This window comes from Chiloscyllium plagiosum, unplaced genomic scaffold (assembly GCF_037043375.1).
Source record: "Chiloscyllium plagiosum isolate Xiang-an unplaced genomic scaffold, Cpla_swu_hap1 HiC_scaffold_6, whole genome shotgun sequence".
NCBI classification, from domain to species: Eukaryota; Metazoa; Chordata; class Chondrichthyes; order Orectolobiformes; family Hemiscylliidae; genus Chiloscyllium; species Chiloscyllium plagiosum.
Genome location: NW_028270144.1, coordinates 41,268,925 through 41,290,503, shown reverse-complemented (window position 1 = coordinate 41,290,503; position 21,579 = coordinate 41,268,925).

Below are 21,579 nucleotides of genomic sequence, written 5' to 3'. Positions count from 1 at the left end.
AAGAAAGCACATGGTGAGGTCAGTGCAGGAGAGAAAGAAAGAAACTGACACAGCAGTGAACCGGCACAGTTACTGCCTTTGCTGTTTGAATTCATGTATCACTGGACATCGGAGTGCGTCTGGGAAAATTAGCAAACAGTGAAATTCACAACTAATCTTGGAGGAACTGTTTGGGCAAAGTTCACAGCACAGAATCAGAGAAGTGTATTGGGTTTTTTAAGTGTGACCGACAGAAAGTCTGCAATAGTGAGTAGAGTGGATTCTTCCTTGATTATGGTTTTTGAGATATGTTTCTTGATTAAACTTAAAATATAAGCCATAACTATTAATTTAACCTGGGACAATGTTTTATAGAGGAATAAGACAGTGTTATTTTCTGGGTCTGTCGATTGTGAAGGAGTAAAAATGGCCTTTGGTAGAGTGATATGCGCTTCTTGTCAGATGTGGGAGTTTAAAGAGAGTTTAAGGTTACTGCGGATTATATCCATAATAAATGCTGTTGGTTACGAATCTTATCATAGCGAATGGATCGATTGGAGAGATAGTTAGAAGCAATGAGGAATTTGCAACAGCAACAGTATGTGATGGATGGCAGTTATAGGAAGGGGGGAAAGGCTCAGATATAGTCACATAGATGGTTAACTCGAGGAAAGATAAGAGAGGTAGGCAGCTAGTGCAGGAGCCTTCTGTGGCTATACCCATTTCAAACAGGTATGCTGTTTTGGAAAATGTAGGGGGTGATGGATTCTCAGGAGAACGTAGGATGAACAGTGACGTTTCTGGTATTGAAACTGGCTCTAATGCAATGAGGGGTACGTCAGGTTCGAAGAGATCAATTGTGTTAGGGGACTCTGTAGTCCGAGTTACAGACAGACGTTTCTGTGGCCAGCAGCGAAAAAGCAGAATGGTGTGTGTTGCTTCCCAGGTGCCAGGATCAAGGATGTCTCAGAGAGGGTGTAGAATGTTCTCACGGGGGAGAGGGGCCAGCAGGAGGTCATTGTCCACATTGGAACCAATGACATAGGAAGGGGAAAGGTTGAGATTCTGAAGGGAGATTACAGAGAGTTAGGCAGGAATTTAAAAAGGAGGGCCTCAAGGGTAGTAATATCTGGATTACTCCCAGTGCTACGAGCTAGTGAGGGCAGGAGTAAGAGGATAGAGCAGATGAATGCATGGCTGAGGAGCTGGTGTACGGGAGAAGGATTCACATTTTTGGACCATTGGAGTCTAATTGGGGTAGAAGTGACCTGTATAAGAAGGATGGTTTGCACCTAAATTGGAAGGGGACTAATATACTGGCAGGGAGATTTAGTAGAGCTGCTCAGGAGGATTTAAACTAGTAAGGTGGGGAGGTGGGACCCAGGGAGATAGTGAGGAAAGAGATCAATCTGAGACTGGTACAGTTGAGAAAGAAGCGAGTCAAACAGTCAGGGCAGGCAAGGACAAGGTAGGACTAATAAATTAAACTGCTTTTATTTTAATGCAAGGGGCCTAACAGGGAAGGCAGATGAACTCAGGGCATGGTTAGGAGCATCGGACTGGGATATCATAACAATTACAGAAACATGGCTCAGGCATGGGCAGGACTGGCAGATTAATGTTCCAGGATACAAATGCTACAGGAAGGATAGAAAGAGAGGCAAGACAGGAGGGGGAGTGGCATTTATGATAAGGGATAGCATGAAAGGGATAGCTGTGCTGAGGGAGGATATTCCTGAACGCACATTCAGGGAAGTTATTTGGGTGGAACTGAGAAATAAGAAAGGAATGATGACCTTATTGGGATTGTATTATAAACCCCCTAACAGTCAGAGGGAAACTGAGAAACAAACTTGTAAGGAGATCTCAGCTATCTGTAAGAATAGTAGGGTGGTTATGGTAGGGGATTTTAAATTTCCAAACATAGACTGGGACTGCCATAGCGTTAAGGGTTTAGACGGAGAGGAATTTGTAAAGTGTGTGCAAGAAAAAATTCTGATTCAGTTTGTGGATGTACTTATGAGAGAAGGTGCAAAGCTTGACCTACTCTTGGGAAATAAGGCAGGGCAGGTGACTGAGGTGACAGTAGGGGAACACATTGGGGCCAGTGACCATAATTCTATTAGATTTAAAATAGTGATGGAAAAGGATAGAACAGATCTAAAAGTTGAAGTTCTAAATTGGAGAAAGGCCAATTTTGATGGGATTAGGCAAGAACTTGGGCGGCACGGTGGCACAGTGGTTAGCACTGCTGCCTCACAGCGCCTGAGACCCGGGTTCAATTCCCGCCTCAGGCGACTGACTGTGTGGAGTTTGCACGTTCTCCCTGTGTCTGCGTGGGTTTCCTCCGGGTGCTCCGGTTTCCTCCCACAGTCCAAAAGATGTGCAGGGTCAGGTGAATTGGCCATGCTAAAATTGCCCGTAGTGTTAGGTAAGGGGTAAATGTAGGGGTATGGGTGGGTTTCGCTTCGGCGGGTCGGTGTGGACTTGTTGGGCCGAAGGGCCTGTTTCCACACTGTAATGTAATCTAAATCTAATCTAAATCTAAACTTTCAAAAGCTGACTGGGGGCAGGTAAAGGGATGGCTGGAAAATGGGAAGTCTTCAGAAATGAGATAACGAGAATCCAGAGAAAGTATATTCCTGTTAGGTACAAGGGAAGGCTGGTAGTTATAAGGAATTCTGGATAACTAAAGAAATTGAGGGTTTGGTTAAGACAAAGAAGGAAGCATATGTAAGGTATAGACAGGATAGATCGAGTGAATCCTCAGAAGAGTATAAAGGCAGTCGGAGTATACTTAAGAGGGAAATCAGGAAGGCAAAAAGGGGACATGAAATAGCTTTGGCAAATAGAATTAAGGAGAATCCAAAGGGTTTTTAACAAATATATTAAGGACAAAAGTGTAACTAGGGAGAGAATAGGGCCCCTCAAAGATCAGCAAGGCGGCCTTTGTGTGGGGTCACAGGAGATGGGGCAGATATTAAAGGAATATTTTGCATCAGTATTTACTGTGGAAAAGGATATGGAAGATGTAGACTGTAGTGAAATAGATGGTGACACCTTGCAAAATGTCCAGATTACAGAGGAGGAAGTGCTGGATGTCTTGAAATGCATAAAGGTGGATAAATCCCCAGGACTTGATCAGGTGTACTCTAGAACTCTGTGGGAAGCTAGAGGAGTGATTGCTGGGCCTCTTGCTGAGATATTTGTATCATCGATAGTCACAGGTGAGGTGTCGGAAGACTGGAGGTTGCATAACGTGGTGCCACTGTTTAAGAAGGGTGGTAAAGACAAGCCAGGGAACTATAGACCGGTGAGCTTGACCTCAGTGGTGGGTAAGTTGTTGGAGGGAACCCTGAGGGACAGGATGTACATGTACTTGGAAAGGCAAGGACTGATTCGGGATAGTCAACATGGCTTTATGCATGGGAAATCATGTTGGAAAAGCGCAGCCCTGAAGAAGGGCTCATGCCCGAAATGTCAATTCTCCTGCTCCTTGGATGCTGCCTGACCTACTGCGCTTTTCCAGCAACACATTTTCAGCTCTGATCTCCAGCATCTGCAGTCCTCACTTTCTCCTGCTTGGGAAATCATGTCTCACAAACTTGATTGAGTTTTTTGAAGAAGTAACAAAGAGGATTGATGAGGGCAGAGTGGTAGATGTGATCTATATGGACTTCAGTAAGGCGTTCAACAAGGTTTCCCATGGGAGACTGATTAGCAAGATTAGATCTCATGGAAAACAGGGAGAACTAGCCATTTGGATACAGAACTGGCTCAAAGGTAGAAGACTGAGGGTGGTGGTGGAGGGTTGTTTTTCTGACTGGAGGCCTGTGACCAGTGGAGTGCCACAAGGATCTGTGCTGGGTCTTCTACTTTTTGTCATTTACATAAATGATTTGGATGCGAGCATAAGAGGTACAATTAGTAATATTGCAGATAACACCAAAATTGGAGGTGTAGTGGACAGCAAAGAAGGTTACCTCAGAGTACAACAGGATCTTGATCAGATGGACCAATGCGCTGCTAAGTAGCAGATGGAGTTTAATTCAGATAAATGCGAGGTGCTGCATTTTGGGAAAGCAAATCTTGGCAGGACTTATGTACTTAATGGTAAGGTCCTAGGGAGTGTTGCTGAACAAAGAGACCTTAGAGTGCAGGTTCATATCTCCTTGAAAGTGGAGTTGCAGGTAGATAGGATAGTGAAGAAGGCGTTTGGTAAGCTTTCTTTTATTGGTTAGAGTATTGATTACAGGAGTTGGGAGGTCATATTGCAGCTGTACAGGACATTGTTGAGGCCACTGTTGGAATATTGCATGCAATTCTGGTCTCCGTCCTATTAGAAATATGTTGTGAAACTTGAAAGGGTTCAGAAAAGATTTACAAGGATATTGCCAAGGTTGGAGCATTTGAGCTCTAGCGAGAGGCTGAACAGGCTGGGGCTGTTTTCCCTGGATCATCGGAGGTTGACGGGTGACCTTATTGAGGTTTACAAAATCATGAGGGGCATGGATAGGATAAATAGACAAAGTCTTTTCCCTGGGGTCGGGGAGTCCAGAACTAGAGGGCACAGGTTTAGGGTGAGAGGGGAAAGATATAAGAGGGACCTTAGGGGAAACATTTTCACACAGAGGGTGGTACTTGTATGGGTATGGAATGAGCTGCCAGAGGAAGTGGTGGAAGCTCGTCCAATTGCAACATTTAAAAGGCATTTGGATGGGTATATGAATAGGAAGGGTTTGGAGGGATATGGGCCGGGTGCTGGCAGGTGGGGCTAGATTGGGTTGGGATATCTGGTCGGCATGGACGGGTTGGACCAAAGGGGCTGTTTCCATGCTGTATATCGCTATGACTCTAATGTGCTTTATTCATTTTCATTGTGGGTCTGGTGATGTATTATCTGCTCTATCTTAGTCTTTCTGACTCTCTCAGAGTCAGGGAATTAGTTGTTAGCTGATAAACGTAGTGGCAGATTGCTGGTTCGAGCTGCCTTCTCAACTCCTCCCCCTTGCCATCTCACAGCTATCTGCAGCTCTTTCTCACCAATGTATATCTCCATTATCTAATCAATAAATGTGTCTGATTTTTGCATCAAAAGTAATTGTGATCTCTGAACACTATCAGTGCTTACTTACCTGCTAATATGCAGGAGGAAAGTAAATCATGTAGTGCCCATTTTGAGACACATCCACTTATCAATTTATACCACTGGCATGATCCCTAAAGTGGACAAAGGTGTACCCTGACTGAAACTGGTAAGATGTCGAAAAGTATGGCACTGGAAAAACACAGTAGGTCAGGCAGCATCCGAGGATCAGGAGAATTGGTGTTTTGGTCATATGCCCTTCATCAGGAATGTGGCAGGGGTGGTGGGGGGACATGTGGACAGGGGAAAGGAACTGAGAGATAAATAGGAAGGTAGGAGTGGGGGAAGGGAGCCAGGAAGGTGATAGGTAGAAGCAGGTAGGGGGTGATGATGATTGGTCGGAGGGGAGGGTGGAGCGGACAGATGGGAAAGAAGATGCAATTCAAGAGGGCTGTGCTGAGTTGGAGGGTTGGATCTGGGATGAGGTGGGGGAGGGGAGATGAGGTAACTGGTGAAGTTGACATTAATTCTCCTGCTTCTTGGATACTGCCTGACTTGCTGTGGTTTTCCAGCACCACTCTTTTCAACTCTGATTTTCCGCAACTGCAGTCCTCACTTTCTCCTGAAACAGGTAAGATGTTTGGATGAATTTGTGGTGTTATACATGACTCAGTGCATTCAGTTAGAAGAGGAATCACACTACTGAACCCTTCTGAATGTTTATGCCACAGCTTTACAGCAGGCTTCAAATTGGTAAAAGAGTTTCAATCCCAGGGGTATGAGCATGTGAGAGTATGAGTGAATTGTTTGTGTTTGTTTGTGTGGGTATATTTGAGAGAGACTGATAACCCTAAGGCTGTTATTGAGTTAAACCCATACAAACACGCACACTCTTCCCTTCTAAGATCCTATCCACACATGTGACCAGGAAAGGATGAAATCCCATACCTGATTCATATTTTCATGTGAATTCTGCTGAGCTAGGTCTAGAGAGTACACAACTAGAGGTGAATACAGGGCCAGTGTTAATTAGGCCCAACTCCTTACCCGACACCAGTGCTCCCTTCTCCCTTCCCTGGTGGCCAGGTCTTGGAGCACAGTTTATTTTCTTATGTGAAAAGGCAAAAAAAGGTCTTTTTTAGCCTTGTTGCTTGACACTTTTTGGTGGTCATTTTTCATAATTGCTAATTTTATTCAAATTATTAATTTATTGCTTTGACATTGATTTATTCTTTTCCTCAGCAATGTGTTTACATTTTCTTATAACTTTTCTTGTTTGAAATTCAAGCTAAATGTTGTGCTAAACTAGATCACAGCCAGCTGCCACTGGGTTTCTTGCTGAAGGAGAATAGGGAGCTTGGAAGGAATTTGAGCGATTTTTTTTTGGATGGCTGGCAAAAAAGTATATTTTTCCTTCAGGAGAAGTAGCAAGTGCTGGAAAGGCTCAACATATGTAGTGCTGTATGGGGATAGAGAAGCAGGGGTCAGTCATTCTTTGTAATAGCTAGTGCTGATCAGGAATCTGACTTATTAGCTTTGTTCCCTTTCCACAGATGCTACCTGGCATAGTTTCTGTTTGCCTTGCAAGTTCACACCTCTGTAGTACTTTGTACTTTGTATTACAAGTCCTAGATGGGCATTTGTAAGTGTTGCTGGTTTCAATTTAAATATTTAAATTTAATTTATGATAAAAAGACATGTATCACTCAAAGAAAAGTTTTTTTTGTTAACAAAATTCAACTGTGAGTATAGAAATAGCATGCAGTTAGAGATGAATCGGTCGATGCTAACTTACTGGAAGGTCTTGTCACTTTTAAACTTGGGGTGAGATGAAACCAAAATTTATGTATCAATTTAGGATGTTAGTTAAAAAATATTCACATTTGTAGCAGTGATTGTTGTTTTCAGAACACGTTAAGTTCAAATCTTTTGGATGTTGCTGTCAAGATGTTGTATAAGGCCAAAGGTTCAAAGAAGAGGATCTAATTCCATAATATACATGACCAAACTGTGTTTAATTGCCTGACAAAGCCATGGAGCATCATTTTGAAACCTGAACTTTCAATTGGCTTTACAAATAAAGGCATTGAGAAAAAAAAGTTTTACCAAACCTATATAAAACAGTTCCACTGTAACTGCAGTTCCCAATTCTCAGCATCCGAAGGATGTTAGGGAAATGTTTTGTTGGCAAGGGAGGGCTGCTGCAGCTTGTAATGGGGATTGGAAAAAGGAGAAACATATAGCCTAGGATTTTTCTTTCTCACTCTTCAATTTAGTCGTGATTGAGCATCTGAATCCTATTTGTTGATCTCACCAGAATAAACCTACACTAAGAATTTGAGACAGTGTTTGAAGAGTTTTCTTTGGACCCACTGTGAACAGACTCCCTGACATAGCTCATAATAGAGCACCTGCTTGGCCAGCCTTGAGTTGGACATTTTGATAATCCTTCACCTGCATATCTCAGCTGATCAGAGAATTTCAAGAGGCTTTGAGGTGATTTAGACAAATTCAGTAAATGGATAAACAAATAGCAGACATAGTGCAACATGGCAAAATGTGAAGTTATATGCTTTGTGAAAAACAGAGGAAGAGCTTTATTAAAATTGCGATCCACTGGCAAATGTAAAGTACAAAGGGACCTAAGTATGCTTGTACATCAATCAATGAAACCAGACAGGCCAGTCCATCAAGCAAATAGGAAAGAAAATGGTATATTGGCCTTCATAATAAGAAGATTTTAGATCTGATGTAGGGATGTTTTACTATAGTTATACAGGGCCTTGGTGAGACCACATCTGCAATGTTGTACGCAGTTTTGGTTTCCCTATCTAAGAAAGGATATGGCACTAAGGTTGAGGATTACCAATGATTGTACTGATTAGTGGAGCAGGTTCAAAGGGCCAAATAGCCTCCTCCTGTTCCTAGGTTCTATGTTTACAATCATCACTATTACCTTTGCTTTTTGTTCTTTGACACCTTTGATCATGATTCTTCCTTACCACCTAACCTTTCCCTGACCTTCCACCATTTGCTCCTCTCTTCTTCTGCAGCATTGAACTCATCACATTCTTACCTTCTTCTGTTCTGTAAAAGAGTCTTATTCAACTCAAAATGTTAAAATACTTGTCAGTAGACCTGCAGATTTTCTTTCGCTCTTTCTGTTTGTATTTCAAATCTTCAACATCTGTAGCATTTTGTTCTATTTAGATATTAGGGAAAATGGAGTTATAGTCATGGAGATGTACAGCATGGAAACAGACCCTTCGGTCCAACTCATCCATGCCGACCAAATATCCCAGATCAAAAGTTTGTTCAAAGCGATATATATATATATATTAAGGGAGTGTCTTAAGAGATGAAATAGAGGTAGGAAGGAAAATAATTTTAGGGAGGGTATTCCAAACAAGGGCAAGGTTGGCTGAAGTTATAGTCAGCAATGTGAAGTGATAAAGTTTAGGAAAGCTTAAGAGACCATATATCAAGGATAGTTTGTAAGCTTGGTTGTCATAGATGTAAATATGGATGAAACAATGGTGGGATTTGAAACTGAGTAGACCAATGTTAAAATGGAGACATTTTACTTTTAACAAAAAGCAAGGTTTACTGAAAGACGTTTTTGGAGACAGGAACCAAAGAATTGTCAAAGAGATGGGGTTAAGAAGAGTCTTAAAGAAATGAGAGCAGTGAGATGGGATTCAGGAGAAAATGCCAGAGTACAGAGTACAGACAATTGATAGATGGCCTTTTCCCTCCCTATCTCTGTAACCTCCTTTAGCACAATGTTACAATACTGGTCTCCTCAGTATCCTAGACTGAATTGCTCCAGCATTAGTGGCCATGTCTTCAACTGCCAAGATACTATATTCTGAAATTCCCATTCCTAAACTTTCAACTTCCCTATGTCATTTGTCATTTCAACTCCATTTTATAACCTGCCCCTTTCATTTCTTATATGACTTAATGTTTAATTTTGCTTTCTAACATTCCTCTGAAGTACATTGTGGTATCTCTTATTTTGATGATGTTACATAAATGCAAAAAAAATGTTTTTGTTGTTATTAGAGAAGCAGCATCTATTCATTATGTCGTCGATATTATTATAACTCTAAATTTGAGACAAAAGTAGTTGAAATGCACATTCTTTCAGTAAACTTTACTTCAGGAATATAGTAACATTTCAGTTTTTGGAAAAAGTTCTTCAAATGTTTTGTTACTTTTTTTTTATAAAATAGGATCTAGCCTGTATACCATTCCTGTCTAATCTCCGTGATATCTGTGTTTGATTATTTGGTATTTTTGTATATTATCTTCTGCCTGGGTTGTTCTATTGCTTGATGTTCATTAGATTTTCATTCAGAATAATGATTAGTTGGGACAGCAGCAGCCGTATCGTCCTCTGGCTCTTTTTACTGAGTTGGGTCAGCTAATTGAACACCTGGCTTATATAACTTCAGTTCTATTCCAGTAATATTGTGCCAGAAATTATTCTTATTGCAAATGGCCTTGGTTCTATGAGAAGAGCTTTTAGCACCCTTTTTTTGGCACTAATGAGACTCTCATGGATATGTCCATGAAAAATCTTGATAGAAAAGGGGCTTAATGCTATCATAGTAAAGCAGGGTTAGCACATGTATCTCAGACTCGCTGTCAGTATGCAGAGTACTGACAGCAGCTGATGTGCCACTACAAACAATGCATCATTTCTGGTCTCCAGGCGATGGCAATAATTGTTTAATTCTATATTGGTCTTCGATATCAGTTATTCCTAAGGCTAAGAGAATAGAAACCCACCTCAATGTATAGTTGATTACTAGTTCTGGATTTCTAATCCCTAAATTCAATTTAAATTTTGAATTTCACTTGTGTTAATAGTAGGTAGAAGACAGAGGGTGATGGTGGTGGGTTGTTATTCAGACTGGACGCTTGTGACCAGCAGTATACCGTAAGGATTAGTGCTGGGTCTACTGCTATTTGTCATTTATATAAATGATTTGGATGTGAATGCAGGAGATATGGTTACTCAATTTGCAGATGACATCAAAACTGGTGGTGTGGTGGACAGTGAAGAAGTATACCTCAAAGTACAACAGGACCTTGATCAGATGGGTCAGTGGGCTGAGGAGTGGCAGATGGAGTTAAATTTAGAATAATGTGAGGTGCTACATTTTGGAAAGGCAAATCAGAGCAGGACTTATACATGTAATGGTAAGGTTTTGGGGAGTGTTGCCGAACGAAGAGATTTTGGTATGCAGGTTTGTATTGTAGGGTTTCTGGTTTACGATAAATAATTTGCTGGTTTTTAGTGGTTCGAATTACCCGCAGATCCCTGGTTCTGACACTGGACTTATTTGGGGAATACGAAATGAAGAAGGCAGTAGAAAGGTGTTTCAGGGCAAAAGAAGTCTGTGTTTATTTAACTGCAAAAAGATCAGTATAATACAAGAAAGAAAAGGCAAATGTAATACAACAGTAAAATTGACACAATTATACAGAGGACAGTAATTAAATACACTTAAATTGAATATAAGTTGAATACTATTTGAACTAAACAGCAGGTTTTTACCACAGAAACGATTATTGGGCTTCCAACTCTTGGGTTCCCTGCACTGTAACCAGCCACCTTCCCCTTCCTGCTAGCTAGTTTGGAAGTTTTGGAATCTTGGGAATTAAGCTCACCATTGGAGAGAAGTCATGATTCTGAACTCTCCTACTTGTTGTACCTGAGTCCTTGCTGAAGACTTCGAGCAGTGTAAGCATTCAGTCTGGATCGAGTCTGCTGATGCTGTAGGACACATATCGGACTTATCAGGTGAATACTTTGTTTCCAGTAGTTCTCTTGCTTTCTGGTAGATTTGTGAACCGGTTTTCATCTCAAGATGTACCTGAAACATTGTGGTGTTGGTTGGGTTGGTAGTTTTCAGAGGGTGTCCATGCTAGTCATAATTGGTCGTCATTGCTTCCCCTGGTAAGGAGCAGGCCTATGTTGGTAGGTTTCAGCATTGCCTTCAGGATTCCTCTTCTGGAGATAGCTCTGCCAATGGTTCTCGGGTAGAATCACACTGTTATTCCTCTTCCAAAGATGGCTGGGGGGAATCGTTCTCAGGACCAAATCTACCTTGGATCCTTCTCCTATTGGTAGCTGCAGGCATAGCTCTTTCAGGTGAGGTCACAGCCTGCAATTATACTAATCTGTTATCTTTACAACAAATCTGAGCTTGCCATTGTGTTACTGGTGCTCCCTTTTGAGGTCAGTTGGCTTCCTGATACTTTAGAGTAGGTGTGAATATATATTGATTAAGTGGAATGACTGGTGTCTCTGGCATGAACATTGGTCAAAGTTGAATGCCTGGTGTCTGACAAGGCCCCATTCTGTCTGGGCTGGATGGGGTTTAGACCTGGTTGATTGCTCTTTTAGTGAGAATGTGTGAATTAGATTTCCAGGTTGAGCAATGGTTTTAGGCAGCTATCTCTATGACTGTATATTTTCCCAAAGCATAGCCCAGCTGCCTTTTTCCCTTTAAATGTTAATTTAAAAAGTCCAGGACTTTAGTCCAGTATTTCAGAGTAGGGGGATTTTCACTCAATCTGACACTATTTCTTTGAAAGTGGAGTCACAGGTGGACAGGGTAATGAAGAAGTCATTTTGTATGCTTGCCTTTTTTGATCAGTGCTTTGAGTATAGGACTTGAGATGTCATGTTGCGGTCGTACAGGACATTAGTTAGGCCAGATTTGGAATACTGCATTCAATTCAGGTCTCCCTGCTATAGGAAACATATTATAAAAGTTAGAAGGGTTCCGAAGAGAGATACAAGGATGGTGCCATGGTTGGAGGGTTTTGAGCTATAGGGAGAGACTGCATAGGCTGGGATTATCTTCTCTGCAGCATCGGAGACTGAAGGGTGACCATGTAGACGTTTATTAAAATCATGAGGGGCATGGATAGGATGAATAATGAAGGACCTTTCCCCAGGATAGGGGAGTTCAAAAGGCTTTAGGTTTACGGGGAGAAGGAAAGATTTAACAGGGACCTCAGGAGCAGTTTTTTTTTCATGCAGAGGGTGGTGCTTGTATGGAATTAATTGCTAGAGGACGTGGTGGAGGCTGGTACAATTACACAGTTTAAAAGGCATCTGGATGGGAATATGAATAGGATGTGTTTAGAGGGATATGGGCCAAATGCTGGCAAATGGTACTAGATTAATTTAGGATATTGTAGGGAATCTGGTTTGCGGTCAGTAATTTGCCGATTTTTCGGTGGCTCGAAGCGTACCCAGATCCCTGGTTCTGAAACTGGACTTATTTACGGAATGTGAAATGAAGAAGTCAGTAGACAGGTATTTCAGGGTGAACCAATCCTTGTATTTATTAAATACAAAAGATAAGTATATTGCAAGAAGTAAAATCAAATGCAACAAACAGTGAAATTGACACTATCAATTATACAGAGGAAAGTGATTGAATACACTAATAAATCAAATATACATTAAACATAATTAGAATGAAACAACAGGTTTTGATCACAGAAACTTTTATCAGGCTTGCTATCCTTGTGGTCCCTGCACTGTCACAATCCCTCCCCTCCCTGCTAGCTCATTTGGAAATTTGGGGTCTCGAGAGTTTGAGCTCACCACTGGGGAAAAAGGCAATTTTGAAATACAGGTGATTGTTTCCACTTGCTGTACCTGGTGCCTTGATGAAGACTTCGGATGGTGTAGGCCTTCAGTCCGTGTTGAGTCAGTTGATGGTAGGATTTATATTGGATTTATCAGGTAAGTACTTGGTTTTCCTTATTTTCTGCTGGTTTTTGCAAGCTGATTTTCACCTCAGGATGTGTCTGAGGCCTTGTGGTGTTTGGTTGGGTCAGTATTTTTCAGAGGTTGTCAGTTGTCAGGGCTAGGAGAAAGTGAGGACTGCAGATGCTGGAGATCAGAGCTTAAAAATGTGTTGTTGGAAAAGCGCAGCAGGTCAGGCAGCATGAAAGGAACAGGAGAATCGACGTTTCAGGCATAAGCCCTTCTTCAGGAATCAGTTGTCAGGGCTGCTGGCTGTGGTCAGTTGCTGTTGGTTCCCCTGGTACGGAACAGGCCTGTGTCGGTAGGTTTTAGAATTGCTGTCGAATCCCTCTTTTGGAGATAGCTTTACCGATAGTTCTTGGGGAGATAGCTCTTTGGGATCCCTCATCTGAAGATACTGTGGAGATTGCTGTCAGAGTGGTAGTTCCTTGGGGTCCTTCTCCTGGTGGTATGGAATATCTGGCAGTTACTTTGGCAGTTATATAGTTAACTTAATGGAGCAATGCATGCATAGGATCATGTAACAGATGACCAATAGATGAGCTCATGCTGAAGATAATGGTAGAACTCTATGATAGGCTAGTCAAATCACGTTATAGATAAGCTAATGCAAAAGACAATGGCGGTGTAATGTGATAGGTTAAGTGTAAAGCAGCAGACAAGTGTGGCAGAATATGATTAGTTTAGAAGGACAAAGCGAGCTAGTATGATTGGTTATGCTAAAGAGACTGGATAAGCATGGGAACTAAAAAAGTATAAAAAGTAGTAGCCCCAATAATCGGGCTCAGACAGGGAATTAATTTTCTGATTGCCACAGCTTTTATTTGCAAATTAAAGTTTAACTTTGTGAAGAATTTTATGTGCCCTGGTAATTCTTACAGAGTATCAGGTGATCTTTTCACAACAAATTTGGCACTGCGGGCAGGGTTGGGAAGAGACCCCCCCCCGCCCCTGAAAAGAGGCAGCAGCCACAGGGCACTTCCCAGTCCACTGAGGACCCTCCCAAGATTGACAGAATTAGGGTTGGCCACAAAAAAAGATAAGCGATTTGCTGCTATATTTGACTATATTCTGTAAAGTAATGGAAGTCCTTGGGGATGCAGAAGTAAGGGAAACTGCCAAAGGGTCTCTCCGATCCAAACAACCAAAAGGCAGATGATAAACTGAAGTTTAGGGAGACGCAGAGGATCATTCAGGAAAACTGCACAGTGGGGTGAGTAGGTGTAGAACAAAGAGAGTGATTGAGATAAAATTTCACGTGGTGCAGGTAAGTCCCTGTGATACCGCCTCACAGGTATCAAGGGTCTGAATGAGTAGGGTAGAAAATCCTGGATTACTGCCCTCAGAAAGCATGAGTCTGTACGGGGAGAAAGTTCTGTGGGTACTGCCCTGGAAAGATCAGGGGTCTGTATGAGTAGACAAGTAAGGAAAGATTATTTTATCGTTAGTATTATTGATTCTGAGTGAAATTGAAAGCTGACAAATTAGTAACAGACGATTAAAGTAAAATAGCAGAGAATAGCCAAGTTTTCTAAAGTGTCACTAGACTGTTGAATTTTAAAAAGCAAGGACTGTATGATAATTAGACTGACATAATTTTAACCACGAACAAAGGGACTACGGTTAAAATATTGAGTAAAAAACTCCCAGTAGCAAGAAATGATATCCTAAAAATATAAGGGATTACTAACTAAATGGCCAAAAGAAAGTACCTTTGATATAAATATGCGCGATGAAATGGAAGGATTAATTAAGAGCCACAGACCCAAAGATAAATCTGAAAAGAGGACACAGAAAAGGGAACAGGAGGCAGAGATATTAAAACTTTTCCAGATTGAGGGAGAAGAGTTGAGGAGAGCCTATCAGGCCAGGAGGGGTGCCAGAGAGCAGAGCAAACAGCCTTTGAAAACAGAGGCTCGGCAAGAGAAAACATCCATATATCCAGACTTAAAGGATTTAGGTAAACCCCCTCCCTATTCAGGCAAAGACAATGCGAATCTCTGTCCTGTAATAAGGGGAACGGTAGGGGTAGAGGGAGAATTGGAATGGGAGGAAGCTGACCAAGAGCTGAATATTTTAAGAGCAAAAAGAGAGGCAGAATAGGAGAGGAGGCAAGACAAAATAAAAGTTATACAACATGAAAAAGAGAGATCGCAAGATGAAATTCCGATGTTACGCACTGTAAGAGCACAAAGAGACTATGAGGAATATCTAAACCATTGCAGGAATGTTGAGTGGAGACAGACAGAGACTGATGGGGGAAGGAAGCAGCGGTTGCAGTAAAATAGACAAGAAGATGGGCCCCAGCGGACCAAGTAAGAAAAAAATGGATGGAAGTAGAAATAGAGTCAGAATTGGAATCCAATGAAGAATCACTATATAACAATCTCAATATGGCAAAGTAACCCCCATGGGTGCCACTGCTGCCACTGCTTATAAAAGGAGGGAGACAGCCACAATACATTCCTTGGGGAACTCAGGATCTGGATGGGCTGAAAAATGTGTTGCCCAGCTTACATGAATGAACAGGAAAGTGGATTAGAGCCTTTGAAGATGAAACCACAGGACAGTTGTTGGCTATGGAGGATTTGAAGGCACTTTTAATAAACATGGTGGGACTTCCGAAATTAAAAGAGATAATGGACCGAACCAAATTGAAGAAAGTGGTGGACAATCCGATGATTGATGGTGCTGGGTTTGATCGAGTAAGACAAAGGGTATGGCAGGCCCTTCGAGTCTGTTACCCACCTAAAATTGATCCCAAAGCTTTGAGAGGGGATCCACTGGGAGACACTGAAAAACCAGCAGCTTATCTAGAAAGCCAGTTTAAAAGGTGGAGGCTTAAAACATAACAAGACATGGAAGGTAGCCAACTGTTAACTACAATGTTCCGGACTGCTATTGTCGAGGCAATGCCCCCTCAAGTCAAATCTCAGCTAGAGGAAGTAGTGAGTCTAACATCAGTGGCCTGCTAGGAATTCAGAGATCATGTAATCCATGTAGTAGAAAAGTACCGGAAAGACAAAAAGAAGCTGGCCAATCAACAGGAGGAGGTGCAAAGAAAGTTGACACAAATGCAGCTCGAGGAACTTAGAAAGAGAGAGAGAGAAAGGCAAAAGGATGTTATCGGTGACAACTAAATTAACAGACACTACTGAAATGCACAAAATGTCGGTCTAGGGAGAACCCTCGCACACCATTTGGCAAACCCCATGTCGATAATAAACATTTTTGGGGGATCTTTTCCACAGATACCATATCAAGGGAAAAAAAAATCAAACACAGCCCAGACAGAACTGGTGTCCCAAGGATAGGGACAAAGAGGTGGGGGGGGGGTCAAAGGGTATGGTGAGAAGTCAGACGCAGAGAGGGTCAGAAATAGCGTTTTGGGGGTGTTATCAACCAGGCCATTTCAGAAGGGATTGCCCATATTGGACCTGGCCCTCCCAGCCCCAGGGTGGACTTATGTGCCAGGAACGTCTGTCTGTCCCGGCACAAATGCCTACAGGCCCGACAGGGGAGTACGGGAGGCTGAACAGGAACCCATTCTACGGGTTAGTTTTGAAGGACGGTTGACGCCCATGATGATAGATACTGGAGCTAGTTACACTTATGTCCAATCGCAAAAGCCTCCCACCTTCCCATATCAGGAAAATTTATGAAGACTGTAGGATTCTTGGATAAACTGCAGTTGACAAAGTTTACAGCTCCCACAAACGGAGCTGCATCAGAACATTATTTCAATGAGCCAACACACACTGCAGCACAGAAGAACTACGCAGAGCAGAGAAAAAATCACCTATACCATGTTCAAAAAGAATGGGTACCCAATGAACACAGCCCACCGATTTCTCAGCAACAAACCCAAACAAGGAGACAAAACATGTCCAGAAACCTAGCCACTCTCCTCTACATCAAAGACATCTTGGAAATGACTGCCAGACTACTCAGACCCCTTGGCATCATGGTAGCCCACAAACCCACCAACACACTAAACCAGCAGCTAATGAACTTGAAAGACCCTATACAGGCAATGAGAAAAACTAACGTCATTTACAAAATACCGTGGAAGGACTGTAACAAACAATACATTGGACAAACAGGCAGAAAATAGCCACCAGGATACATAAACACCAACTAGCCACAAAAAGACATGACCCTCTCTCATTAGTATCCTCACATATGGATGAGGAAGGACAAACATAGAAACCCAAACATAGAAATAGAAAACAGGAAGTTTCAGCATTGCTTCACCTGAGATCCACTGAAGATGTTACCTAGTAAGGTCATGAAATGTCTGGAAATGAACCTTTCAGTTCAGCGAGCAAACCTACATCCTAAACAGATTAAGTGTAGAAAGAACGAGTTCTCGGTTGGTACTGCAGGAAGTTAGGAACACCAACATGTGTTGGATAGGAGACATCGAATGTTTCATTTGGGAGACTTGGGGAAAAACGGAGGACATGTTTTAGCATTACTACTTAAAGCTAAGCCACTCAAGTCTGACCTGTATCACACAATGATATTTGATAAGACTCAAAGTGAAGTATTAAAAAAGTGTGAAATTGTCACCCCACAACATTTAAAGAGTGAAGCTACAATAAAAGGAAAGCAGGTAGCAGCATTACAGATAAGAAAAAAATGAACTTCTGGAGAAATGGTACAGTGTACCAGGAGCCACGCCCCATGTGACGCTGCTAGTAAATGAGAGACATCAGTCCAAGGATTTGGGTCCCATGGTAAAGCAAGCAGTAACTATTAGTGGCTGGCAAATTAGTGGTCTGGAAACATGGAAATAGTAACTATGTGAGAGTTGTAGTTGGTGGGGAACCCAAAGGAAGTTGAGGTGACTTCCCAACAGATTATACCGATCATAACTGGAGGAAGTTACCACCAAGGTAATAAATGGATGGTTGCATTATTGTATGGTCACAACATAATACAGATGTGGGAGAATGAAGTCAGCAAATCCAGTAGAAATAAGATTAAAATAGGAATACACCCACCGAGAAGACCACGATATTCCTTGAAACCAGAGGCAGAGGAGGGAATAGCAGCAACAATACCGGGACTGCTGGAGGTAGGAGTGCTTAGGAAAACGTGCAATCCATGTAACACTCTGCTGCTGCCTTTCCCAAAAGCAGAGAGATCTAAATGGAGACTGGTGCATAAGCTGAGAGCAGTCAATGAGATGGTGGAATATTGGTCAGCAATAGTTCCAAACCCTCATACGCTGCTGACTAATATACATCAGAAGCGGATTGGTTTTCAGTGATTGATTTGTGTTCAGCAACTTTTAGTATTCCACTGACAGAGCAATGTCATTATTTGTTTGCTTTTATGTACAGGGGTAGTCAATACACTTATACTTGAATGCCACAATGGCTTCAAGCACTCGTCGCATGGATGTAATCAGGTGTTGAAGATGGATCTGGAGAGTGTACCGTTGGAAAGTACACTAATCCAATATGTTGATGATTTGTTAGTTTTCTCCAGAAAAATCAAAGAACAATGCGAGCGTGACACCATATCCCTTCTATGGAGGTCACAAGGTGTCTAGGCAGAAGCTGCAATTCTGCAAGCTGCAGGTCAAGTACTTGGGCAGACTAATATCGAAGGGAATTAAGATGATAGCACCTCATCAAATTGAGGCAATAAATCGAGCCCCCCAGGCCTGAGACATAGGACAAATGATGACATTTTTGGGGATGGCAGGATTTAGTTCAGACTGGATTGGGGAATGTGCCAAAATTACGGCTCCCCTGAGGAAAATAATGAAGGAGGGAGGTCATGCATATCTGAAGAGCACACTACATGGAATGAGGATGCTGCAGCAGTTTTTCACACCCTTACTCAGGCATTGCAGTTCGCCCCGGTGTTGGCCCTGCCTAACTATGAGAAACTTTTCCACCTTTATGTGTCAAACAGACAGGAAGGTTATGCTGCTGCAGTATTGCACAAGAGATGGGCGTAGGGAGAGCTAAGCAGCCTATTTTGTATTATATCCCAGATTGGATGAAGTGGCTCAGAGATATCCACCTTGTCACTAGGGGCTGGTGACAACTCATTTTGCATATGAGAAGGCTATCCTGTGATAGGCTATCCTGTGATCTGTACATGCAGCATAAGGAAACATAATTAATAGAAAGAGGGCAATTTGTAATGAAGCCTGCCAAGAGAATAGCATATCGGATGTTATTGACATTTCCAGATTATAACTATACAGAGATGTGCTACAAGGAACATAGTCTGCTATGTTCCACTAGAATATAAGGGAGAGTCCCATGATTGTGTAATGGAGGTGACTACATTTGCTAAATTGAGGACTGACTTACAGTCTGGGCCGCTGCCTGATGAGGTTACAAAGATTCCATTCATAGATGGCTCATACTATAGCGACTATGATAGTGTGAGAAATTAAGCTCACTGTTTGATAATTTCTGTCCGAGTCAAATTCTGAAGCATTCTTTATTCATACGGTCTTGCAAGCCGGGTGACCACAAAGTAGGCACATTGATCAGGAGGGTACATTACAATTTATACAGTTCAGTTGAGTCTCTCGGTACTCCCCTTTTACTTCATATCTGATAGTTGTATTGCTCCGTGTAGCTGCTAATCTAATCAACTGACCACATCTGTCTGTGGCCTGTTGTTGGCGTGCAAAAGGCACACCCCCCCCCCCCCCCCCCCCCCCGCCCCCCCCCCCCCCCGATTGCTGGGTCTTATTACTTTTGCTGACGCAACACTGGGTCTTATTTGGTTATCTTGTTCATACTAACTCCCTATGTGCGTGACAATTGCAACTGTCATGTCAATACATCTGTCTCTACCAATTGACCACCTCCCTTTTCTGTTAGTTATTTCTTGGTATACACCCTCGTGATTCCGCCTTGCGATTTTTGCAGAAGCAAGATGCAGCTACTTGTAATTGCTTATGCTAGCATATCTAGCTTAACATACAACCCCCCCCCCCCCATGACTCAGCCTTGTGATTTTTGCAGAAACAATAACCTTCGCAAACACCTCTCACAACCCCACCATTTTTTTTTATAATTGCTGTTTTTTGCATTTCTCTCACATGTTGCCCCCAAATTTGCAAGCATTATCCCAGAGACTTCATCCATCTTGGCCTCAAGGTCACCCATCCCCTCATTGTTCAAGAGGTAGAGTTCTTCTGCCTGATTACCTTTTAGGGGCATCTGTTTTGCCAAGGCTGTCTCAATCAGTCATTGGGTTAGTCCCCGTACACAAGGTATGACACAACAGCCAATTGCTACCAGTACCCCTGCTACCACTGTCAGGGAGGTGAGGATGGAGACTACCACTCCCTTCCATTTCTCAAACCATGATTCCAGCCATCCCGTGAGTGATGTGTCCACCCCTGAATTCTCAGCCAGTTCTTCTACCAAGGTGGTCAATCCTCGCAAGGCACGAGTGATTGACCCGTCAGGTGCTGTATTATTTGGAATAAAAGTACAACAGCTCCCTCCTAACATCACGCATACACCCCCTTTTTCTGCTAAGATTATATTTAAGGCCATTCTATTTTCCCAGGCCATTCTACTAGTTGCATTCTACTGGTTCTGTTATGCCTTTGACTGCATCCCTAGTGTAATTGATGAATCTTTGCTGATTATAGAAAATATAGTTTGTCCAGTCCACATTCTTGTTGACCGTTACCCACCAGAATAGAGCCGATTCAAAACCTGCTGCAATCTGGTTGCGAGCCTTGTATTCATCCGGCACCCCTCTAAGAACTACTATAGAGTCTAGATAAATCCTATCATCAAAAGAGGTATCTAGTAATGATTTTTTACTCCTCCCCCTTTTTGTTACTATCTTCTCCTTTTCAAATGCCAAGGTGAATGGGATTGCCAATTGTACAATTGCACATATCCCTCTCCGATCTGGAGGTAGGGTGGGTCTCAATAATTTGCCTCCACAGTACCACCACAGATCCGCTCAGGGAACCTTCAGTGCTGAGTAGTTCCCTTTCTTGTCCATTTCAGTGACATTCTCAATTTCTGTACATAATTTCAGCTCCCCCAAGTCTCTGGACCGATTTGTACCTTGTCTACATACACACGATGTGTGATTTCCGACTGTGGCTGAAAACATGGGGGGGGGAGCTTTTAAGCCTTTCTTCTCCAAGGGAGGGAACATTAGAGATAGGGAGGTACAGTTCCTATCATTCCATGCAGTCTTATCCTGATACAGGGCTATCATACATTTCATGCCCTTCCTGTCTCGCTTCCACCTGAGTGGAAAGGGGACCACTTGGGCCACTGGTCTACCGGAGGCATATGCATAGCAATTGTTCTTGTTCAGACTTTTTACAGTATACTTTACCCATTCAACGCAGGCATTTGCATCCCGGTATCCAGTTTCTATTTCGATGGTCTGTTTCAAGTCCTTCACCTCTATAATTTTTATCACCTTAGGGTCATCGGGATGGGTGAAGGGTTGCATCTTATTATCCAGTTGTTCTGTCCGTTTTCCCTTTCCTACGCTAATTCGGAAACAGCAGCCCGAAAAATCATTCCTGTTTGTTTTCACTTCTATCCCAAATGTTTCATTTAATTGTACCTGATAGGTGCTCCCCGCTGGAATCTCTTTGTGTCATGTGGTTTTCTTTATCATTAACTATATTGGGTTACACTTTTTATAGGGACAATCGAGAGCTGATCGGAAGGGGGCCCGGTGTACTGTGACGAGA